We start from the raw sequence: 26,499 nt of genomic DNA, 5'->3' as shown, positions 1-26,499 counted from the left end.
CCCGCGGCGCGCGGCTTCGGGGCGTCGGCGCCCCCCGAGGGATCCCACACCCCACACCCCAGCGCCCCGCGTCCGGCCCGCGCGACCCTCGGCAGCGCCCGGCTGCCAGCCCGACTCTCCGCCCCCACGTGCCCGGGAAGTCCCGGCGGCCGGAGCGGGCAGCGGCCGAGCAGGAACTGACAGCGCCCGGCCGACGGGCAGCAGGCGTGGACGCGGCGGGCCCGCGGGGAAGGCGTGCTGCTGGGTTCCCACCCTCCCGGTCGCGGCTAGGGGCCCGCCCCCGTCCCCACCCACTCCCCACCGGCGCCACGGGAGTCAGGTCCTTGCAGCCCTGCAGATCCCGTCCCGGACTAGCAGCCCGCGCTGCAGCTCGGAACAGCGGGCGGGACGGCGAGGAGACTGCTGCTTGGCGTGCCTCCGGGACCCTAGGGTTTTCCAGACCAGTCTCGGGGGTCACAAAACGGGTCCCGACGGCTCTCAAGCAGGGCGCGAGACGGCCCAGCGCTGCAGCCACGGACGGGTCGGGCTCTCCCGGGAGCTCCCGGGGCGCGCGCGCGGGGGCAGCCCGTGGTGCAGGGTGAAGGGAACCGGAGCAAACGCTTTGGACTCCCGGTTGTGTCCAGTTTGCAGGCTGAGTGGGGCAGATTAGTTGAGCCTTCCCAGGAACCTCAGGTCAGAGGATTCTCTCGCTCCCCCGGGGTCGGGGTGCTGACGATGGATCCTTGTATTATGAAGGACCCCTCCTTGCTTAAACCGAATCCACCTGGGGGTGACGACCAAGAAGAGAAGTGCCACAAGGAAGTCGGACCGCAGCTTTGAGGACTGGAGAAGGCGAAGGGCAGGAGGGTGCCAGAACCACCGTTCTTGGGCCCAGACTGAGCTGGGGACAAAAATGGTAGCGTTGGAAGGACAGAGAACTGTCCCTTGCGTTTATTAAATTCTGGAATATGTTGTAGAAGAAAGTGTAGCTATCTAATCATCTCTTTGATTTAAAAAAAAACATTTCAAAAAAGATATATATATATATATATAGCATATATTGCTTTCAAAGAAGATAGATAATGGCCAAAAGTCATATGGAAACATCGCCATTATTAGTCATCAGAGAAATGCAAATCACAAGACCAATGAGACATCACTTCACACCGATTAGGATAACTATAATTTTAAAAAGACATACTAGCACGTGCTGGTGAAGGTGTAAGGAGAAATGAAACATGTATACATTGTTGGAAAAACACTAGCACGGTGCAGACTTTTGAAAACATTTTGGCAGTTCCTCAAAAATTTAAGCATGATGTTATTACATGATCCAGCAATTGCAATCTTAAATATGTATTTGAAACTTGAATACATGTATCCACACAACAATTTATTCGTTAATGTTAGTAGCATGGTTCATGATAGACAAAAGAAAACGAGCCAATGCTCACCAACAGCTGAGTGGGTTTATAAAATGTGGTACATCATGGAAAATCATTTAGTCATTCAAGAGAATTAGGTTCTGAACATGCTACAACATATATGAACATCAGAAACATTATACTTGGCAAAGAAATCAGATGCAAAGGCCGCATACTGTAAGGTGTGAAACTATAAATGAGTTGAGAGATATTTTTCAGAATTCTTTTTAGATACTTGAATTCAATATTTGTGATAGTTGAATTATTTTGTAATTGAGCCAGAGTCAGAGAGATAGTACAATAGATGAAGCACTTGCCATACGTGTGATCGGTCAGAGTTTGATTCCTGGAATCACATATGACCCCCCCTGAGTACCACCAGGAGTGATTCCAGAGCACAGAGCCAAGAGTAACCTCTGAGCATCACCAGGTGCGGCCCCCAAACCAAATATATATATATATAATATATATATTATATATATACACTACATATATAGTAATCATGCTAAAACATATTAGCTTGGGCACATTAAAAATGAACTTATGGTGTGTTCATTATATCTTAATGTAGCTTTTATTAGAAAACAATTCAGAATAAAAATGTGTAAGTACAAAAATTATATCTGAATGTGTGTGCGTATGTGTGCAAGTAGATGCAGATTTTTAGAACTATACACAGAGTACTCAAGAGTGGATTGATGAGATATAAAGAGGGGACTTCTTGTTTATTACTTCTTTTTTGTGTGATTCTATAACTTAATTTTTTCTACTAAGAAACCCATATTGCTTTGCCCTAATAAGACTTTCACATTTTAATACAATTGAATAAATTTCCAGTACCTTCATAATTTTGCCTGAGGTAGCGAGGTTCTAGCCAAGTAAATCAAAGAAGCCTGGGAGAAAGAAAGATTTTTCAAAAGTTCAAAAGTGCTTTTAGACACACAACTATTTGAAGGATAAATATAACAAGCAATTCTAAAATTTATATGAATATCCAAAGATCACAAAGAGTCAAAACTATTCTGAGACAAAAGAAAGAAATTCATCAAACTCTCTGACCTCAAACGATATTACAAAGCAATAGTAATTAACACAGTACCACCTTGGAACAAAACAAGCCCAGAGAGCTGTGAAATAGAATAGAGAATTCAGAAGTAAATCCATATATATGTACATATATATATATATATGAACATCTAGTGTATGACAAAGAAGCTAAGACCATTAATGGGGAAAATGAACATTTCAACAAATGGTGCTGGAAACACTGGACAACACATATAAATATATATACATATATATATAATTAGATCACTATTTAGCACCAGACACAAAAATTAACTCAAGGTGAATTAAAGACCTGAAAATTAAACCTCAATTCACAAAATATTTAGAAAGTATAGGTGGTACACAGGACCTCAGAGAAGTTTTTGAGGACTCAACCCCATTAGCAAGGAAAACAAAAGCAAGAATAAATAAAATTACATCAATTTTTTAAACGTTTTTATTGAGATAATAATAGGCATAGGCATAAATGCTTATGTTTTGAGGTTACAATGTTACCACCAACTTAAAAAGCTTTAACACTGCAAGAGAAACTACCACATAAAACCAAAAAGTAACATACCAATTTAAATGTAGTTTTTTGCACATAAGACACTAATAAAGGACTGATGTCCTATAGATAACTCACACAATCCAACAACAGTGTGATGTTAGATGTTAGAATGTTAGATATTAGAATATTGAGGTCACGAAACTCTATAGTTAGCCATAGGTGCTTCGAATGAAAAAAACAATATTTCTTTTTTCTTTTTTGGCTTTTTGGGTCATACCTGGTGATGCTCAGGACTGATTCCTGGCTCTGCACTCAGGAATCCTCTTGGCGGTGCTCGGGGGACCATATGGGATGCTGGGAATCAAACCCGGGTCGGCCGCGTGCCAGGCCCTAAAAGTTGTACTATCACTCCAGCCCCTCGAATGGAAAAATTTTAAAGTTTAAAAATGACTTTATAGAGAGGAAGAAAGAATAAAAGGAGGCACAGGATGGGCAGCATTAATGCTACTATGAAATAAATAAATATTAAAATCACTTTGTGGTGCCAAAATCTAATACACGTGCTTCCCACGGAGAATAGCTCGAAAGGTAATCAAATACAACACATAACTAAAGCTAAAGTTTGCTGGTAAAGTTGTATCTGCAGAGACTATGTATCAGGGGCCAGAGAAGGAGGTTTAGGGACTGAGCACATGCTGCCTATGCAGGAGGTCCAGGGTCCACCCCAACCCAGAGCACCGCCAGGAGTGACCTCCAAGCACAGAGGTGGAGTGGCCCCTGAGCACTGATGAATATGGTCCCTAAGCAAACAAACAGGAAGTTTATGTATAAGTAGAAAATACCCAGACAGCATCTATCCTCCAGAGTTCTAGATTTCAGAGATGGCATAAGAACAAGGATGAGATGAGAATGGAAATATGTGGGGGGAAAGAAAGTCGGCTCTGGAGTCAAAGAAAGGAATATATGAGCAAGTCTTTAAACACTAAAGAACCCAGTATAAGGAACATTTGTGCTTTTAAGGCAAAATTGGACTGTTTTACTGTAGAAAAAAAGATAATGATGGAAAAAATTTTAATGATCTTCCCATATTATTCATGTAGAAATAATGATCCAGGACTTATGATTCTCAGCTCATGAACTTAAAATGCCTCTGAAAGGTCAGAGAAGGCCTTTCCAGGGAAGTCCATCTAAGGTGTGAAGCCTGAAGAATTTTCCTGAGCGCAAGAGGAAAAAGGAGCTATTAACTCAGACTGTGGGGTGGGCAGGGGTGTGCAATAGGCACACATAGTTGGGTATAAACAAACCCAAATGGACACAGGTGGATTTAGTGTTTGGCTGGACTCCCAATGCTTCAGAAGTGATTCATGCATAGCTATGTCCTTGAAACCTTAAGATGGAAATGTAACTTGTCATGTCATTGTTGAAAAGAATTTTGTGAGTCAAGGGCCTAGGTAATAAACTCACTAGGTCTCCCAAGGGTAGAATCAAAGGTCATAATGTCCCTTTCGCACAGAGATTAGCAAACCGTAAATACAAGATGGATGCACCTTTAAGTTCAAGCACAGGTTCAATACACCTTTAATTTCAAATACAGGTTTACTCCTTCAGCCTTTTCTATTCCCTCCCTTAAAAGGCAGTTTCAAAAAAAAATCTGTCCTCCCAAATCTTCCTAAGAATATAAACTAGAATCAGAAATCCTAGAACCTGCTTATTCTTCCATAAAGTATGCGGTTAAAATAAATTTCTCAGAAGAGAGCAATACAGAGCGATGTTCCATAAAGATGCCCCCAGATTCCACAACAGGCTATCTCATCCCAGGCAACCTGGAGGGGGGCATGTGAGATCCCCTTCCCTGACTCAACAGAGCCCCAGCAGCTGAAAACCTCCAGAACTCAATTGCCACCATGTTCACAGCCAAACCACAAGTTTGGAAGAACCTCATCCATGAGTGAATCTGCTGAAAAACCCAGGTATGAGGGACTTGCAACTGCAATCTCCAGACTTGCACCGAGTTGGGAATGGGCGACCTCCCCCCATCTTCCTGTGTTTCTAGTAGCCTGGCAGTCATGCCCACAAACTGCTTCTGGCACCACATAAGCTCATTAATGGCCATGATCCAGAGACGTACAAATAAATCTCAGAAGAGAGTAACACAGAGTGACAGGCCACAGAGATGCCTCCAGACCCCAAAGCCACCATCCAGTTAAAAAAAGATAAATTTAAGTAACCTCAGCCTCTATAACCATTTTTAAAATTTAAGAATGACTGGAGCAACATCCCATACTCCTGATGTACCAAGAGTAGCACACCACATTTGATTGGGTATAAAGTAGAAGGCAACCAATCTCGGGAGGATAGATAGATAGATAGATAGATAGATAGATAGATAGATAGATAGATAGATAGATAGATAGATATACATACACACAAGGATCAACCTTTTACACTACATTAGTTATCTCTTATACAAGGGCTAAATGGCCCTGGGGTGAAATACATTAATATTCACACATTTTCATTTAAGAAACTTTTTGTATCATTTTTATTAGATTATTCATAACCAGCAATACAAAATAATAATTTTTATTAGTGAATTATTGAAAGGTACAGTTATAGACTTACCAACTTTCATGCTTGCTTTTCAGTCATACAACGTTCAAGTACCCATCCCTCCACCAGTGCCTATTTTCCACCACCAATGGTCCTAACATCCCTCCCCCCGACCCTACCCCACCCCCTCCACCCCATCCCACCTCTCCTTTTGAGTGTTGTGGTTTGCAATAGAGGCATTGAGTGGCTATCATGTTCGGTCTATAGTCTACTTTTGGCATGCATCTTTTAATCCTAATGGGTCCTCCCAACATCCTTTACTTGTTGTTCCCTTCTCTATCTGAACTGCCTTTTCCTCCAGCATGTGAGGCTGGTTTCCAAGCTGTGGAGCAATTCTCCTGGTCTTTATCTCTGCTACCCTTGGGTTCAAGTCTAATTCTGTTACTTTTTATTCCACAGATGAGTGCAATCTTTCTATGCCTGTCCCTCTCTTTCTGATTCATTTCATTTAACATGATACTTTCCATGTTGATCCACTTATATGTAAATTTCATGACTTCATCTTTTCTAACAGCTGCATGGTATTCCATAGTGTAGAATGGAATTCTTTAACCAATCATCTGTTCTCGGGCACTCTGGTTTTTTCCAGATTTTGACTATTATAAACAGTGCAGCAATGAACATACAAGTGCAGATGTCATTTTGACTCTTTTGCCTCTCCGGAACATATTCCCAGGAGTGGTGTTGCTGGTTCAAATGAGAGCTCACTTTCTAATTTTTTGAGAAGCGTCCATACTGTTTTCCAAAAGGGCTGAACCAGTTGGCATTTCCACCAGCAGCAGAAGAGAGTCCTAAAATAAATTATTTAAGTCCTGCTTGGAGGCAGGGTTTTGGGGTCGGGGTGGAAACATTCAAATTATGGTGGTGAGAAGGTGTAATGATGGTGGAATTGGTGTTTGAATATTAAATGTAATAAATTTTTGTGAACAAAAAATAAAATAAAAAATTTGTTAAAGTATATTGTTAAATAACAACTTGACAGTGGCAAGTTGTCACTTAAGGAGTAAGTTACACTTTTCCTCCTCAAAGTCACTCACAGAGAAAACAATGTTGCCATTCTACACCAAAGGCAGTATATTGGTCACCAATGGTAATGAAAAGAATACAAACAGGTGTGTGTTGGGGTGTGTGTGCAGAAATTGGGGGAGGAAATATTTCCACTCTCATCAACAGGTAATACCACCTACTTGAAGACCAAAAGGAAGTAGACAATGTATAAAGTGATATTGGTCAACAGGTTAGTTTCACTGCAAATCTAAAACCCAACCATACTATGACATTATAACGGCAATTTCATACAACTGATTATCATTAAAATGTTTTAATTAAAAATGATGTGCATTTTACTACTTTTTAACTCTGAAAGGATTTGCTAATTATATTTTTAATATTCCCCATGTTATATAGAAGGCTTAAATATGAAATTATTAACACTGTGTTTTACATCAGTCTGAAGTAAAGCAGTATTTTCTGTTGGCATATATTGTGAACTCTAAATCAAGGCAATGTTTCTAGTGAGGGAGTAACAAATAACCAAAAGCAACAGAGCATGAGAACTGGTCTTACTATGGCAGGAGGCTGGGGAGGTGGAGGGCAGACACAATACAACTGTAACTACAGAGGAAGCAGATACTCCATTGAAGAATGCCATGGTGGGACATTGCAGGCATGAAACCCTATGGCTAGCAATGTTACTATTAGTTTTTGAAAAGCTGAAACTTGCTCCTAGCCTTCTGAGCATTGGAAAATACAAGTCTAATACCACCTACTTGTATTCATAAATCACAAGTCAAGATGAAAGGACTTGCCAAGTCCTCATGATCATGAAACAACATCCAAAAGCCAGCTTTGTGCCCTCAGGGATGACAGCAGATTTACTTCCCCTGCCTTAAGGTATGGACAGCCCTGCCCCAACCCCTAGATCCAATGGCTCCTTGTAAAGAAAAGTGATACTCCGTGGTCAGACATATCCTGAGTCTGGTTCATCTTCTCAGTTTCTAATCCCCAGTGGTTGCCAAGCCAGTGCAGAATTTTTCTGAACCCAGTATTTTTTTATTCACCACAAGCAGCTTCCAGCTTTGGTTGGAAGCTGGAAATTTAGCACTTCCCATTTGGGCACTCCCTGGTCATTTTGCCAAAGACCCTAGAAAGAATTCACATTCCAATTGCATGACTTTCCCTTCCAGCTCTTGTTTTACACACTCCAGTTTGGCTTTTATGTAAAATATGCAGAATGGTAGAGCAGTTAATTTTATACATTTGCTATTAAAAAGGAATCCTCCCCTCCCCCGCCCCCACCCCAGGTATGTGTGTTAACAAAAGCAATCACACTAGGAGAAAAGAAAACTGCCACCTAGATAACAGTACCTTCCTCTGTAATAAACATTGTTTTATCAGCCCAGAGCTGTCCTGAGAGATAAGTGGACAGAGACATTATTCTCACTTCATGGATGAGTGAAATAAAATAAGTTATGAGTAATTGGATCACCATGCTCAAGGATACAGGAGATGAAATGGAGTCATTATTCTCTTGACATGAAGGTTAATCATTGACTTTGAGTGAACACTTAAAAGCAGCCTCTAAGATGTCTTCTTGTCTAGTTTTTCACGCTTTCCCCTTTTGGCTATCTTATATTTTAGAATTTGAATCCTGACTCCGAGGCTCTAAAACTATGAGGCATTACTATTGGTAGGGTTAAAAATATGTAACTAGTAGGGCTGGAGAAATAGTACGGCGGGCAGGGTGCTTGCAGCCAACCCAGGATTGATCTCAGCACCCCATATGTTCTCCCAAATCTTGCCAGAGTGATCTCTGAACGTCAAACTAGGAGTAAGCCCTGAACACCACTGAGTGTGGCTCAAAAACTACTAATGTTCACCCATGCTACTCTTTGTTTCCAGATCCAAAAGAGGTCATTTCAGAGACATATATTTTGGTAAGAATTTGTCAATCAAGTCTGAAAATGGGCTCTTTATCAAGAAAGGCTGCAGATTATTTGAGGTCAAGGGTTAAGGAGATAAACTTTTATCCTTTGTATCCTTTAAGACTTCTACAGAAGTGCCTTATATGCAGCAGGTTTATAAATGTCAATTGAAATTCAGGTTGAACTAACTTCACTGGAGAACCCATTGACAATTTTGCAAACCACAGAGTCACTGAAGCCTCTCATCACATCATGACCTTTATTTTGTGTTTTTACATTTTTAATTTTGGGGCCACACCCGACAATACTCAGGGGTTACTACTCCAGGTTCTGCACTCAGGTATCACTCCTGGTACTGTTGGGGAAACCATATGGAATTGCCAAGGAACCAAGGTCAAGTGCATGCAAGGCAAGAGCCCTACCCACAATATCATCTCTCCAGCCCCCAGCTTCATGATCTTTAATTACCCTTTTAATATTGAACAGTTCACAGAATAAATGGGAGGAGCAGGGAGACTAAGTTCAATGCTTTCTTCCTAAAAAGCCAATGTCGATCAACTTTTTACTCATCTTTATCTAAATGTAGAGAGTGACTATTTATGCTTATGGGTAGTTATCAGTGTGTTTTTCATAGTTGTAAATTCCAAAGGGGATTTTTCAGGGTGGCTGGTTAAAGGCAGACTTATAAAACAACTGAGAATATATGAGTAAATTATAGAGTTCCAAGGAGGTGGGAGAGAATGAGAGAAAGATAAAGTCAACGGTATGTGAAAAATATGAAGGGATGAGAAAAAAGAAATACCAGAGAGACAGCAGAACACTTGACACTGCATGATGGAGCTGTCTGGCTGACTGCCAAAAACTAGACCTCCATTGCCAGAATACAGGGTTGTCCTTAGAAGCGGCTGCCTGTCCTGGGAACATATTCCCCACTGTACTTGCATCTGAGTGGGTCATAGGGCTGATTTTGAGTTAATAATAAGACGTTGTCTGGAAAAACTTCTTGTATGATTCTTCCTGTTTTATCTCTTTTCTTGCCTGGAGGCAAAGGACTCCATGGCCCTCGAGGATGGTGATCCACAGATGGGCAAAGTTCAGGTGCCATGTGGAGATAACCCCACACAGAATGCACTGTACTGTTATGGAAATGAAAAATATACTTACATTGAATTAAGTGACCGAGGTTTGGAGGATTATCTGTTAAAGCAGTTAGTGTCACCTTAACTCACATGGCAGATGGAGTTAATATTATTATTGTTGCTGTTGTTGTAGCATTCTGATGTATATGAGAGCAGAAAGAAAAGTCTTATAATCAAACACTCAATGGCAAACAAGAAGTTAAACATGCTAACTATCGTTCTAAAACAAAGCTAGCATTGGGTCATCGATCCTGACAGACAGCTTCCATCTCAAAATCTAAGTATGTTTGTGATTTTATTTTTAGATTCTGTTAGAATATTTTATTGGATTTACTTGGGCTGAGGTGAACTAATAACATCAAACACTTGTTTGGTTAAACTTGTGTCTACAGTGAGCACTCTTTTATGCTTAGAATTCTTAAAAGTATTTTCCCATTGCTCTTGAAGGACAAAGTTCTTTGACTATTTATGTGGGTAGGCAAAAAACTAATAATACCAAGTCTACTACTTTGAAACTGTCCCTAATAAAAGAAATTTCTTAATATTGTTCATCAACATTCAAATAAATGATGTAAGCAGGGTTTTTTCCCTTTTAATACTACTGCCTGTGCACCCTTAATTTGTTTTCCGCACTCCATCCATCAAAAATACACAAAAAAAATTAATCTTATTTGGATTTTATTTTAAATTGATGTTGAAACTCTACAGTACATAGGCCCTTTTCTTGGCCAATTCGTTAAAATTGGTTATAATACCAATTGATCTAGTATCCCCAAGGTAATATTTTTTGTGCAAATATCTATCTTAACACTTAATTCACAGGTGCTTAATAATCATCAATTCTCTTTTCCTCTTCCTTCCCTCTAGTAGGGTCAACAGATGAATTCTCTTCCCACAATTTCTTATGTTTAAATATCATTGATTACTATTTGCATAAATTTGTCCACAAATCTACCATGTTGGTATTTTTATCTTTGTACAGATCACCCTCCACCATGTCAAGAGCTGCATCCCTTGATGCTTTGTGCCTCCTTTACAATCTATCTCATCCATGAAGAGGTGAGCAGCATGATATACCACATCAAATGTTACACAATTCCCCATGGCCTTCTATTTCAGTTTACACTTGATTGCCCCAAAGTCCCTAGATTTGTGTTCTTCTCCTAAGTGTACTACTTGTCCCTACTTGTGAGTACCTGTCTGCTTCTTATGCTCAGGACAACCCTCTTATATCAAAGAAGAAACCAAATCCTGTGCATTTCACTTCCTAAGTAGCTCTCATGTTCATGCCTCAACTGCATTCTCACAGACCTAGTCTTAATTTAAAACAACATATTTCCTACTTAAATTGTTACAAGTCTACTAAAAACCCTCCAGTCTTCTACTTCTTCAATCCATCCTCCACACTGATGCCAGAGGAATTTTTCTAGAGCTGAGCTGTACAATACAGTAGCCAAGAAGCACATGGCCATCTAAATTTAAGTTTAAAAATAAAAGTCTCATTCCTCGGCCACATTGGCTACATTTCAAATATTCAAGAGGCAGAAGTGGTTAGCGGTTATCATACTGAACAGAGACTGCTACATCACATTTTCATAACTACCGTAAACTACGTTGGGGTGTCACTAAAACATATATTTAGTCATGTCTCTATTCTGTTTAACACTATTTAATATACTTTACTACTTGGAATAAAATATAAATTCTTTTTTTTTTTGCTTTTGAAAAACTGCTTTTATAACAGCTCAAATCTCGGGCCAGAGAGACAGTTCAGTGGACAGGGTGTTTGTTTTGCAGGAAGCTGTCCTAATTTCAGACCCCAGAACTTCATATGGTCCTGAGCTCTGCCAGGATTGGCCCTTGAGCACAGAGCTAGAAGTAAGTCATGAGAACCTCCTGGTGGGACCCAAAACACACACAAACATACACATGAAAGAACAAACCATTTCATGTCCAATTCTACCAAGCAACATAATCGGCTGCAATCTCAGTGATGCCTGTAGTCTCTGGAAGTGGGGATTCCCCAATCCCGGGAGTGCCAGGATCCTTGATACCCATGGGATTTATCATTGCTCCTACTCCTACTCCTACGACCATGCCATTCAGAACGCTCGTTGTTCCAGCCAACGTCAGTATCTGAGCTTTGGTTTCTGTCCCTATCCCTGTTCTCTTCTTCCCTTTCCTCCCTCCTACTTAAGGACCTGTGTTCCTGTTTGGGCTTCTCCTTCTTTGGCTCCTTAACTCGGGCCTCTGCTCCAGAGTGGTAGGTTGTCCTGACCTCAGGGGAGCTGTGGTTCTGCTTCAGCCCCTCCCTGGACTCTGACTTCAGAACCTTTCCAGAATTCTTGCTGTTGAACATATTATAGTCAGGGGAATTGTTTTCCTTTAGCATCTTGCTTCTGGGTGATGAAGAGGAGACTGGTGGTTCTGGCTGTACCTCTCGCTTGTCTTTCTTCGTTTTTTTTCCTTTTTGCCTTACATGCAGCTGACCCGGGTTCAATTCCCAGAATCCCATATGTTCCCCCAAGCATTGCCAGGAGTAATTACTGAGAGCAGAGCCAGGAGTAAACCCCCTTTTTTTTTGGTTTGTCATCTTCAGAGTCCTCAGCTGAACTGTTTGAAGGCATGTGAGCCCCAGAGCCCTTCTCTTGAAGCAATCTGGTCATATCATCCAATTCATCTGAGTCTTTAGACCCCGATAGTTAGACACATGATACACTCGAATAGTTCATCCTCTGATCTTGATGCCATTAAAATTGTCAACAGCCAGGATTGTGCTCTGCTGGTCTTCATAGCAAAGGAAACAGAATCGCTTGAATTTCCCAGTCTTCTTATCCGATACCAGATTTATGTTAACAATCTCACCATATCTATTTATTTACCAAAAAAGACATGGGAGAAAACACAGATAACATCCCCTTTGGCCAATTCATAAGGAAGTCCTCCCAAGAAGATCCAGGTGCTGTCCTTGTACTCGGAGTGCCAGGACACCTTCTCCACCACCCCCAGCTGGACCTCATGCTCGTTGAGCTCGTTGATTAACTTCACTTTTGTTAACGGGTTCATCCTCCACCAGCTCCTGCTGCAAAATGCCCTAAAATCTAAATTCTTTAATAGAGTGGTTCATAAGTTGACTCGAGCCTTCCTTTCTACCCTATGCCTTCACTTGCTTAGATCTAGACTTATCTCATGATTCCCCCTTTTCCCTGGGTAACTCCATGATCTTGCACCTGGCTCTGTCCTCTGCCATATGTGCCCTTCTCTACCTTAACTCCAAGTCTAACCCCGATTTATTCTTCCAAATTTCCTTGGCATCTCCTCGTCAAGCTTTCTTCAAAGTTGGCCCCTGTCACTGTGCTGGCACAGTCTAGTAGTTTTGCTTCTCTTGTAGAATGTATATCTACCTACTTATTAGTTTGAGAGTTCTTTTTGGTTTGTGCATCAAGTTTAATTCATTTTTATTCCCAGAGTCTAGAAAAGTGATGAATAAGCATAAGGGCTAGAGCTGAATTAGTATTCTTTCTTCCTTGCTCTTCAGTTCTTATATATGGGGGAATTTGATTCTGCAAATGCCATCACACCCTCCATTATTAATGAAATTATTCAGTTGGCATCTCCTCCAAGACCAGTTAAATACAGCCTGGTGAACACATCTATAGTAATCTATTTTATTACTTACTAAAGATAAGGAGAGCCAGGCAGATGTTGGCAAATTGACTTCCAATGTACCTGCTTTCCAAAGACAAAGAATCAGGTTTGAGAAATCCCCTTTCTCTAAGTGACTGATCTCCCTGCTTCTCTTGATTCATGAATCCAGTGTTTCCTACCATGATAAAACTCATGCAACTATTCAGGAGTAGTTAAATCTACATGCTCAAACTTGGATTATTAGTGGGTTTTTCCAACTTTTTCCAACCACACGAATTCTTACAATATATGTTTAAAGCTTCTTCAGGGCAAAGCAAGATTAAAAGTTTTGGGGCTTACCTGGCAATGCTCAGGGGTCGCTCCAAGTAGTGCCGGGGGTAAGAGGGAAGACCCTGAAATGCTGGGAATTGAACCTGGGGCTCCCACATATAAAGTATTTACTCCTGGTCTTTGATCTATTTACTCAGCTCACTACTTTATATATTGTATGTTTAACTTGTCACTGTTATATTCCATTGGAAGAAGCCAACACACATTGAGAGGAACGTTAACAATATTTTTACTATATATGTTTTCCAACCCTATGTACCTGAATGCCAGAATAATATGGTTCTATATGACTTCACACAATGACTTCCTAGGGCTCATCAATATTTATGGATTGATCAGTTGGCTTAGTCAGTCCAATCAGGTGAGTTTTTATAGCTCCACAAACTATCCAGAATACCCTCAAATACTGATGTTCTCAAAGCGCTCAAAGATAAACTGGATTTTCCACATAATCTAATTCCACTTTACTCACAAAAATAGAATTTTCACTTATATCACTTTTAATATTTATTTTAAATGTATTTATTTATTTAAATATTTTTTAAATTTCCCCTGGGCACTGCTGGGATGATCCTTGTGGTCCCCTTAACTGCTAGGTCTGATCAGCAGCGCATCTTTAGGCCCTTATTCAACCATCTAACCCAGTTGGCTAAGAATTGCCAGGAGAGTCCCTGCTTACCTGAGCACCGTTTGGAAGTAGCTCCCTAAAAAGACCACAAGGTTTGTTCTATAATGAAAACTGTTACACTGGAGGCTCTTAATAGTATTGCTCTTCAAAATCCCTGCCCCTGTCTAACGCCTTTCCACATAGTTCAAGTTTGATCACGTGACTTGCTTTGGCAAATAAGACTTCAGCAAGTAAGATATGAGCAAAATTTGAGAAGCACTTATCTTAGAATTCTCCCTCTAGGCAACCAGGTTCCATGCTATAAGGAAACCCTGCTGCAGAAATAAGATATATAAATATATACAATATAGATAGCATATATGTACTATAGATTACCTACGTATACATATATGGTTTATGCACAAAGCGAGAGCATATATGGGATGCAGTGTTGGTCAGATTCATTGATGCAGGACCTACATTTGGCAGTGCTGAGGGCCCTCGAGGACTATACCCATCAAGTTGGGGGTGGGGGGAAGTGGAAGGCAGGGCATCAAACTGGGATTTTGAATATGCAAAGAAGGCCCCTTGCCATCTTTCCAATACCAAGAAAGAATTTACAAAGAATCTTAGAATATAGATATGTGAGTGAAATAGTTTGCTCTTTTCTGTTTGTTTTGGGGCCCCTACTTCCAGCTCTGTTGAGAGGTTACTCCTAGCAGTGCTCAGGGACCCATGTGGTATAGAAGGTCAGACTGGGCCTCCTGCATGCAATAAACAAAGCAGGCACAGTAGCCCTTTGCGCTCTCTCCATCGCTGCAGTTGTGGGTGCTTTACAGTCCACTAATGTCCTCAGAGGAGAGACTTTGCATGAGGCCTCAAGCTAACGCCAGCAGAACTGCCCAGCTGGTCCTATTTCAGTTTACTCAGTCACAAATGGTGCTGTTTTAAATCACTGACTTTGAAGTTATCATGGTGTAACTCTAACACTCAGTCTTCTCTCTTCTTATTCATCTCAACACTGTCTTTTCTCTTCTTATTCATCTGTATTAGCTGAGAAATGTTAACTACCATAGACAGCCTCTAAATGCCTTGAGTTATTAGCATTATAAGTCAAATATACATATGCTTTCTAAGGAATGTAGTACATCATTACTTCTAGATACTTCTCAAATTGAATTTGACTTTTGCATCTAGAACATTTTACTGTGCGCTTAATGTCATTAACACAAATTAAGTTTATCTTTTCTTATGTTTTCTTTTTCTTTTCTGGCTTTTAATCCTGGGTAAGTGTCTGGGGAAAAGAAAAATTTGATCCCATGAGTGTTATGCCCTGGTTTTTTGCTCTTGTCAAATGCGCTACTAACTTCATTCCAAGTTAAAGAAAAGCAAAAATTCATGTGAATGTGTTTTCTGCCACAGCACCAAGAACAGTGCCAAAGGACAATTCTATAAAAATAGATTTCCTCATTCAATCTATGTGAATACCAGATAGAGACTCATCTGCAGCTTTCTTGAAAGTCATAGCTTCTCTCTGAAAGTAGGTTTTAGACCGTTTGTGCTCTGACCTTTCTAGCACAATCTTGGTCCGTTTGCCCTCAGCTCAAGGTTGTATTTTATATTTCTTTCTTCTGTTCTTTATGCATTAGTCTTTGAAGGAAGCATTCCTCCTCGATCTCTTGGATGGGAAAAGTGTGGCTCACCCTGGGGTTGGGAGACAGTTCAAGAAGCAGAAGTCCATGTCTTGTCTTCACTAGGGCTTGAATTCAGTCCCTAACACCACAGACCCCCTCCAGTACCACCAGGTACGGTACGGCTCAAGTGAGTCCCAGAACCACTGGACCCAAGGGGTGGAATAAGCAGCATCTCATTGCACTGATTCATCTGGCTCACACAGCAAGCCAAGTGCTATTGGGATGGCACCCGGGACTCCAGATCATTTCTTAGGAGGCCCCCTATCAAAACAATCATGAGAAAGTCCACCAACATGTAAGTAAAAATAAATGGGGGTGAGGGGATGGGTCATACCAGACAGTCCAGACAGTGCTCAAGGGTTATTCAGGGCTTAGGGCTTACTCCTGGCTCTGCACTCAGGGATCACTTCTGGTGGGGCTCAGGGAACCATATGGAATGTCAGGGATCAAACCCAGGTCAGCCATGCACAATTGCCTGGTGAGGCAATTGCATATATATATATATATATATATATTATATATATTATATATACACACACATATACACTGTAGCACTGTCTGTAGCACTGCCATCCTGTTGTTCATCGATTTGTTTGAGCAGGCACCAGTAACGTCTCCATTGTGAGAATTGTTGTTACTGTTTTTGGCATATCAAATACACCACAGGGAGCTTGCCAGGTATATGCATATACATACAATTATATGTATATGTATGTGTGTGTATGTTTTGGGCCACACCTCACGATGCTTATGGTCATCTGCATGTAAGGCAAGCACCCTGCATGCTAAACTATCATTCAGGTCCCATAAATACAATTTTAAAATAAAATAAATATCACTGGGACTGGGAAGATAACCCAAAGAGTTGTAGTGCTTGCTTTCCACACAGGAGCTCCAGTTTTGATCTCTGGCACTGTGTGGTCCCTTGAGCAGCACTGGGAATGACTCCCAGCACCAAACTAGGAATCGCCCCAAGAACCATGGGGTGTGACCAAAAGATAAAGAATAAAAATGAAAACATAAAAGTAAAAGCATCATGGAGCCAGGGATGTGACTCCATGCCTTGTATAAATGTGAGTTTGATCCCTGGTACCTCTTAACAGTCAGAAAGTAACATTCTGACTGTTCACTCCTCACCCTTTCCTTTCCCAATGAAATAAAAGTAAGGAAAGGAGGAAGACACCGAGGGAGGGAGGGTGGGAGGGAGGACAGATGAAAGGAAGAAGGAATGAGAGAGGGAGAGAGAAAGAAAGGGAAAGGTAAAATGAAAGCAAGAAAACTGATCAAAAGCTAGATTTTCAGTTGTGAGATGGTTTTAGAGGGTCCTGCTGTATTTAAATCAGTCCTACTCAAGCTGTACTCCTGTGGCCCTTGCCAACTCATGAGCCGTTGCTATAGTGAGAAAACTATGAAAATTCAATGTTTATAAACTTTCTTAGCCACTTAATATTGCCATGACATTCAATTGTTTACTCCTTTTACTCATAACCTAGTTTTGATATACATCACAAAATATTTGCCAACAAGTTAAGTTTTTATTCACAGTTAAAGAAGCACTGGTCCAAATGATTTTCAGCCTCCGGAATGGACTGTATGAGACCCAGAGTGGGCATTCAATGATTGATCGATATTTGATATCACCTAATCCTACAATGCTCTAATATTACACTAATCTGCACCATTCAGCCAACTGTACATACAACAAATAGAATGTCAACTTTTACAAGCTTTTTTGAAAAGGACATGAAAGAACCTGCCTAATTCTCTTGACTGGTATGAATAATTATACCCAAGTTTGGAGCTCTCAAAAGAAATGACACAGATGCTGGGGTTAAAATTAGCTTTCTCGGGGCTGGAGAGATAGCACAGCGGGTAGGGCGTTTGCCTTGCACGCGGCCGACCCGGGTTCAAATCCCAGCATCCCATATGGTCCCCTGAGCACGGCCAGGGGTAATTCCTGAGTGCAAAGCCAGGAGTAACCCCTGTGCATCGCCAGGTGTGACCCAAAAAGCAAAAAAAAAAAAAAAAAAAAAAATTAGCTTTCTCTCTCTCTCCAGAATAGCACCTATTGACTCAGCTGCCTTTGAGTAGAAATATGGGGGGAAGGTGTTGAACCCAATGCAAGGACTAAATCCATGACTCATGAGTTGAGAAGAACATATGCACCCTGGGTTATATCAGGTGAAAGCCACGCCACTCCTTACACTTTGGATAGGAAGTCAAACTTTTTGAATTGAGTATCTTCAGAATTGCTCTCTATCCTAGAGGCCCTTTACTAACTCACACTTCGGATCAAGGAGGTCTGACAGGTGTCACATTCTCAATGTCCCATTCCTTCCCTGTGGCACATCCATTTCAGACAGGCTTGCTGATTATTTTGCTCTGGTCAGTCCCAATAGTTGGGCTGTTGCCTCCTTCCTATGTGATTGTAATAAGTCACTTAGACTCTCTAAGCTTCAGATCCCTTAACTGGGAAAAGAAAACTAGAGGACAGAGCTGGACAACCCTCCTTGGTGCTCGCCAATATTTTTCCTTCCTTGCACTCAGGTTCGCTGCCCCTGCAGTCAGGTTAAGCTCCTCCCATGCAGCATCTATATAGTATCTCCGTGCACTAAGAGTATATAAGCCCACAGAATATAGAGTTACAAATGTGGGTTCAAGTCCTGATTTTCCATCTCCTAGCTTCTTAGCTTCTATAAACTTACAACTTCGGACAAGCAATTTACTCACTGAAGTCTCAGTCCCTTCATCTAAAAAGCATTACCCATAGGATCAGATTTGTGATTATAGAATAAAACTATCATTAAGAATCTAACAAAGTGCCAGCCCAGAGAATCCTTCCAATTGTGAATCAGCTCTAGGCCTATTATGTCTGCATTTCTGCCACAGGCTGCCTACGACCCTGGTTTCTCAAGTCTAGGTGCTTCCTTTACCCTGCCATCAAATACCAGTCCTTAGGGGCTAGAGGGATAAGGTAGAGGTGAAAACATTTGCCTTGCCTATGACCAATCCATTTTAATCCCTGGCACAGCCTATAACCCCTGGGTACAGAGCCAGGAATAAACAGAGTGCTGGCTTTACTATTTTATTCAATTAAAATGAAAGCTAAATAAATATCAGTTTTTACTGATTATATCTCAGTCTCTCCCTACTAACTTCTTCTATTGACTGTAGCCCACTTTTGGGGTACAGATGAAAAAGCAGACTACGTACCTTTGACCCCAGCATTTCACAGGTCCTGCTCTGAGTCCTAGAGAAGCATTAGTGTCCAAACCCCTTTAGTGGGTGGATCTGCCCCACCCATCAACCTCTATTCATCCCAGGGCCTGGGCAGGCCCATCCTCCAGGCTTTCTCACTCTCTATTGACAACTATCTGGATCTACCATCCCCCCACCACCACCTGGCCACTGTTCCCTGCAGGACTAGACTAGAATGATTGGACCCCAGATGCCTGCATCTCAGTTCTGACCAGACTTGCATAGGCAAGAACTGAGGACAGGGCCCAAGCCTGAGATTGGTACTTCCCCATGTACCATGGTATCAGAATACCAATGCCAGATTGCAGACAGGTGTCATAAAAACCATTTTATCTAGAAGTTGTGCTTGATGGTGCCTCCGCTGGAAGCTCCTGTTGACATTTCCCTTCCCAGCCAAATTACGTGTATTTCTCCCCATTCTTTCCTCCAATCCCATTCCACTTGCAGGAGCAACTAGAATCTCAGCCCCACATAAAAGCCAATAAAATCAGCAGTGCCCTGAGCAGATCCAAACTTGGTTTTAGTCACACCAATCAGGAAGTGGGAAATCTAGGGAATGCCTCCTACAAGCCAACTTCTAGTGGCCTGCCTCCCTCACACCCATGGTTTTTCCAGCACCACCCCCCTCCCCAGGTACCAGCCAGCCAAGTCAGGACTAATTATGAGAGATCTTTGCGGGAAGTAGGGGTGGGCAGTGTTTTATTTTAGTAAAATCATGGAGATTTTTCTACAGGCCTTCATGCAAAAGCAGGATAATGTTCTTTAGCATTGTCTGCCCCCTTAGCCACCCTTCCAAATGAATAGGCACCCGGCTTGGATTCTTGAGAAAGAGAAGCAATCAATCTGCAATCAGACTCCAAATCTCTAACATCAGAGACTGAGTTCCTATTTAAGAAGTTTATGGATCCTCAACTCATCTGTGAGCATTCACTGATTCAGACAAAAATATTCACTGTGCACCTACAATACACTGGGCTGGGCTTAGCACTCATGCTGAGAAAAGAACGAGGGTGACATGATTTCTGACTTCATGGGCTTGGTATCTATCACTATCTTTCCTCTGTGCCCAACCCTGTGCCTCCCTCTTACCCATCAGCTGTTAGAAGCCCATCAAGGACCTTTCAGAATTCACACAGACTCATGGAAACAATGAGGCTTCTGGGTCAGAGAGAATACATGTGGCTAACTTAGGTTTAATTCCTGGCACCAATTATGATTCCCCAGGAGTGGCCGCTGAATGCAGAGCCAGGAGCAATCCCCCCAAGCCCACAGTGTGTGGCCCCAACACCCTCCACCAAAAAAAAAAAAAAAGAAAGAAAGAAGAAAAGAATGAGGCTCCTGTCAAATGTCGGACTTCACAGTTTTTAAATCATGATTTGGTGACATTACTCTATAATTTCAAGGAAGAGCCCTGAAAGCCAAACTTAATTCATCTTTCAATTATGTTCTACATTTCCAATGGAGGGAAATGCAGAACATAATTGGTTTGTCCTTGTTTTTTCCACAAGGACAATTCAATTTCTAATCCACTCTTACTCCCATGTAAGGCTGTGAGAGAATTCCCTTGCAAGGCAATCTCCTAGACAAAGTTCCCTAAGGACTGAACTCATTTTTTTTCCCTCTTCTCTTAAATGGTTACAAGTAAAGATTAAGTGGAACAAGTTCCAACTTTGCAAATAGTTTGGCACTAGAAAGACCAACTAAGTCTGTGTGTACGTGTTGGCTCCATTTTTGCTTCTTATGGATTTAGCAACTGCCTAATAAAATAAGGTTTTCACATTCAGGGGCCTCCGCGTTTCATAAAAGATAGCTCTTGCCTGAGTCTCTTAAGTCCGTGTCATGCTGCAGGCAGCTTCTGTCGGGATTCACCTCCTTAGGAACCGTCCAGAAGAGATGCTTTAATTCCCAAAGGGCAGATCAGTGAGAGGGTACTTTCCAATCGCTAACCCAGACTCTACTTAAACAAATGTTGGAAGCCGAGGAAGCCAAGAGAGTTATAAAGGAATGCCAGCCACGCAGTGAGAATAAAGTGCTGTAGGCAAATCTAAGCATCTGACTAGGGGATGATAGTTCCTAAGACTGAAATTTCTACCCAGAGCATGGCTCCTGGGTTACAGGCTATTTTAAGAGAGGAGTCCTTATTCCCAGGCTTATCGATTGTTCAGATGGCTGAACTCCACATGTAAGTCAACTGGGCTCCAAATACCAGTAAGAAAACAGTAAAACCAGAGCCATAGAAAGCCTGTTTTGTTTTAATTGTTTTAAGCTGTCTTTTGACATAGCTGCCATAAGCTATCAGCTTGACATTATAAGCTATCTTTTGTTTTCTAATGGTAGTTTGCCAGGTTGCTGTATATTTAGATTCCAGAACTATTTGTAAGATGAATACTTGGGTTTCTGGTGGGGAGGAGTTGTTTGATTTGTTTTGGGGCCACAGCCTCCTGTGAGAGGTCACTCCTAGCAGTGCTTAGGGGTTCATTTATGGCTCCAGTATTTTAACCAGTGCTATCTCCTCGGCCTGAATATGTTGTTTCTAATGTACATCATTTAAAAGTTCTAAGTGAACAGCCCAGAAAGATAGTATGGGAGTTAAGGCATTTACCTTACATCCCATCAACCCTAGTTTCATTCTGTGACCTTAAACATAGTTCCCCAAGCACCCTCAGGAGTAAGCCCAGAGCAGAGTTATATGTGCCCCTGCCAAAAAATGTTCTATATGAAGCTGTCAACTTTATTAAGAAATATTGTTTTGTATCTGCCATCAAGTATAAAATAGACCACAGAATACATATACACAAAAAATATTCATTTTGCAACTTATTCTGATTTCCAGACACATAGAAACATACTCTAGACTTTCAGCCTGAAAAAAAACCATGAAGCTGAGCCATGCTCTGACTGAGAGATGCCACAGTTAAGAAGAACACCAAAGGATCAACAGTGCCCTTTCCCCCAGGAGTCAGCCCAGCACATGCCATACCTAAATGGCACTGCTTTTGAGTTTCCTTAAATTCTCTGGGTGTTAGGTTGTTGTCCACCAGCATGAAGGACTGTTCTCAGCCCTGTGAAATCCACTGATGTGCTTGCCTTAAAGATATTTCTGGGATTACAGAAATAGTGCAGTGGTGCTTCTACCGCATGTCTTCCACATGTCTTGCATGTTGGCCCCATACATCTCCCGATGTGGTCCCAAAAGCAGGGGCTGTAGCGATAGCACAGTGGGTAGGGCATTTGCCTTGCACACTGCCGACCCAGGTTCGATTTCCTCCACCCCTCTCGGAGAGCCCAGCAAGCTACTGAGAGTATCTAGCCCACATGGCAGAGCCAGCGAGCTACCTGTGGCATATTCGATATGCCAAAAACAGTAACAACAAGTCTCACAATGGAGATATTACTGGTGCCTGCTCGAGCAAATCGATGAGCAATGGGATGACAGTGACAGATTTATTAAAAGGGGCTTCCAAGCAGTGCTCAGGGGTTACTCCCCTGTGATATTCGACCAAATGAACAAGATGATTCAATGCTAGAGCCCAGGCGTGCTGGAGGTCACGGGGGTGTAGGGGATTCAAACTCAAGTGCATGTGTCCCTGGCTACTGAGCTAACTACCTGACAACCCCTCCCCATTTTAATATAAAGGTGACTCCTCAAATTAATTGGGATAAGTCTAAAACAAAATATACACTTTACATGAAGTTATTGCTACATGCCTTAAAATAAAGATAATTTTCCCTCATAGGCAAAGGCAAAATCTAAAGAAACAAAGCAAACGATTAGTCAATCCTTCATCCAAACAGACCCTGAGCCCTGATCAATAGAACTGTGAACTGAGATGCAAGGAGAGAGCAGTGGTGGGCCTGAAGTAGCAGCCCTGCAAGCATAGAACAATAGTACAGGACTATGTAAGCTAGGAGGCCTTGGTAAAAAGCAATTAATAAATAACTGCAATGGCTTCAAACTAAGAGTCAGAGCTCTAATGAGTACGAAGGGCTAATCCATTATACCTAGGTGTAACTGCACAGATTGGCTGACCACAGGCTGGTGCTGGTCTTGAAAAACATCCCTGTCCTATTCCTGGCACTGGGCACTCCCGCAGCATCTGAAGACACATGCAGCATAACAGAGCTGCCAGCAGGTCTGCCTCTGCTGCTGGGCTCTCGCTGCTGCCAGCCCACCCTGTGCTCACTGCACTCTCCGTGCTCCCGTGCACTCCTCCAGAAATCTATTTATGTCCTAGGTGACTTCTTTTACCCCCATCCCTACCTCAGCATGAGTCAACCCACTCCAATTAGTAGTAGGGAAATCTGCAAAATTGCACTGTCAGTGTTTTTAGATATGTTCTTTTTTTCTCTTTTTGTTATGTCCTGAATACCACCAAATTATTTATGCTGTTCTTTTCTACACATACATATGATAACTTCTAAATTATCAATTAGGCATAGAAAAAGATAGAAGATAATAACAAGGGGATGGGAGCGATAGTACAGAGGTTATGGAACATTCCTTGCTTGCAGCCAACCCCAGTTAGATCCCCAGCATCACATGGTCCCTGAGCAGAGCACCACTGGGTGTGGCCTAGAGGTCTACAGACCCCTTCAAGGTGACCTGGGTAACTCCAGGCAACTCAGGGCCAAGTAGCACTGCATCCTTAGGAGCTGGCATTGAACCACTGAATCAGCTGACCAAGAACCACAGGGAGGGGAGGGGACCTCTGGCCTCCTCTCATTTTACAGACCAAATAATAATAATAATAAAACAATCATAATCTCAAAGTGGGGTGGAGCAATAACACAGCAGTTGGGTATTCACTTTTCACATGTCCGACCCATGTTCGATTCCTCCGCCCCTCTCGGAGAGCTCAGCAAGCTACCGAGAGTATCACACCCGTAGAGCAGAGCCTGGCAAGCTACCCGAGGCGTATTGGATATGCCAAAAACAGTAACAGTAAGTCCCACAATGAGAGACGTTACTGGTGCCTGCTCAAACAAATCGATGAGCAACGGGATGACAGTGACAGTGAATCTCAAAGTGGCCTATTGTTTAAAATACTGATTATGGATCACATTTTTGGTTTGCTTTGGGTGGGGAGGGGCACACTTGACCGGCTGTACTATCTCTCTTGGGTTCCACTTATGGATCACACTTGACCATTGGGTAACAGAAACTGCAGTGAGGAAAAGCACAGATAAGGGGGCAACAGTCAAATCAATGACTGTCATGTGGATGGAGTGCTTCCTATTTGGTTATTCTTTTAGCACCATGTCAGCAATTATTTGTCCTGAGGAGTATTATTTGTAACCCTAAGATCACAAGTTACAGGACAGAAAATATCATTCTGAAGCATACTAGGCAAATACACACATGCAAGCCTTGTCAGGTGACTGGGGAAAGAGGAGTTTTGCCCTCACATTTGCCTGGGTTCACACACCACTCTCTTTCAGTCTCTGTGATTACAAGCTAGTTCCCCTCTCATGCGAGTCTCAGCTCCATGATCAAGAATAGAGGGTTGAAATGAGAATATAATTCAGCCAAGCATTATAAATGCCAGAACATCATGAATATTCATCAAATGGTGTTATTTCCTGACCCTCTGGTCCCCCAACTTTTGTTACTCTATATCAAATATGTTCAACTGAACCTAAAAGAAAGACCATGAAGACTGAGAGTCAAAGAGTAGAGCAGCACCAGTTGACACCATCTGTTTGCACTGCTGCCCTCCAAGAAAAACTTTCCTCATGGTCCCAAGACAATTGCAGCAGTTCCAGGCATCACATCCCTGCAGGAGAGTGTCCTAAGAAGGACCATCTCCTCCTGTGGAGGGTGGAATGGGGAGAGTACTTATCTTAGAAGCAAGGAAGCCCTTCTCAGAAGCCCCCAGCATTTCTCCTTCCAATGACTCACAGGTCATCATTTGTCAAACTCCCACACCTAATGCAGACATCAGTCTAGGTCAGAGGGCCTGGAAAAAGGGTCTGCACTTTCAAAAAACAAAACAAAACAAAAAACAGTCCAAAGAGGATCGTGGGAGAAGCAATGCTGTCTCTCTGCTAGTGGGAAGGGAGGAAGCAATGGCTGGTGGAGCATGTCACTCACTGCTGTGTCTGCCACTCTCTCTTGCATCAATTCCAAAAGGAGAGATAAGGGCTGGAGCAATAGCACAGCGGGTAGGGCATTTGCCTTGCACACGGCCGACCCGGGTTCAAATCCCAGTATCCCATATGGTCCCCCAAGCACCGCCAGGAGTAATTCTTGAGTGCATGAGCCAGGAGTGACCCCTGTGCATCGCCAGGTGTGACCCAAAAACCAAAAAAATAAAAAATAAAAAGGAGAGATAAGCTAACCACCTGGGCAATGTGGGCTGGGGAATTGGACTTGTCCAGGGCACTCTTAATTGGGACAAAGGGACCTATTGACAAAAAGAGGATCAAGAAGTCACAGTAGACCAGTATGACCTACTTCGTGATTCTGTCTAGAGCAATTTCTGTCGGAGCATAAATGGGGCCAGTGCAGAACACTTTCTAGTCTGCGCTGGGGGGATGAATGGGCAGCCTTGTTTGAGACAAACACAAATGTCTTTGGAGATGAGTAAGGGACTTCAGGCTATGCCACCAGAGACAATATAGGTCCCTGAACCTTCACCAAAGCAATAGCTAACTAGCATTGATCACCTACCCTGTCTCCCTCCCTAAAAATTCTTTCAAAGAAAATCACTATATCACTGTCATCCCATTGTTCATCGATTTATTCGAGCGGGCACCAGTAACGTCTCTATTACACTCAGCCCTGAGGTTTTTTTTCTTTTTGGGTCATACATGGCAATGCACAGGGGTTACTCCTGGCTCTGCACTCAGGAATTACTTCTGGCGATGCTCAGGGAACCATATGGGATGCTGGGAATCAAACCCAGGTTGGTGGCGTGCAAGGCAAACGCCCTACCCGCTGTGCTATCACTCCAGCCCCTCAGCCCTGAGATTTTAGCAGTCTCTCCCTACTCATCTTTCCCAACGATTGAAGGTTCTTTCAGGGTCAGGGGAATGAGACCTATCATTACTGTCTTTGGCATATTGAATACGCCACAGGTAGCTTGCCAGGCTCTGCCATGCGGACGGGATACTCTCGGTAGCTTGCCCGGCTCTCCAAGACCTGTGCATATATCTTTTACTGTATTTTGGGATATGAATAGACCATGGGAAGCTTACAAGGCTTTCCCATAAAGGCAATAAACTCTTGGTAGCTTGTCAGGTTCTCCAAGAGGAAGAACAAGGCTATTTATATGTTAATATGTATTTACATGTTACATGTATTTACAAAGAAAAGAAAAGGCAAAAAG

The 26,499-nt window shown here is 42.2% G+C and overlaps 1 pseudogene; it reads right to left on the bottom strand.

Moving 5' to 3' along the window:
* Nucleotides 1–11,621: 11,621 nt before the first annotated feature.
* Nucleotides 11,622–12,700, bottom strand: LOC101543736 (RNA-binding motif protein, X-linked 2-like; annotated as a pseudogene).
* Between the last annotated feature and the right edge of the window lie 13,799 nt (nucleotides 12,701–26,499).

The sequence above is a fragment of the Sorex araneus genome, chromosome 2, assembly GCF_027595985.1.
Source record: "Sorex araneus isolate mSorAra2 chromosome 2, mSorAra2.pri, whole genome shotgun sequence".
NCBI classification, from domain to species: Eukaryota; Metazoa; Chordata; class Mammalia; order Eulipotyphla; family Soricidae; genus Sorex; species Sorex araneus.
The sequence above is the reverse complement of the archived record's forward strand: the minus strand, read 5'-3'. Positions and strand labels throughout refer to the sequence as shown.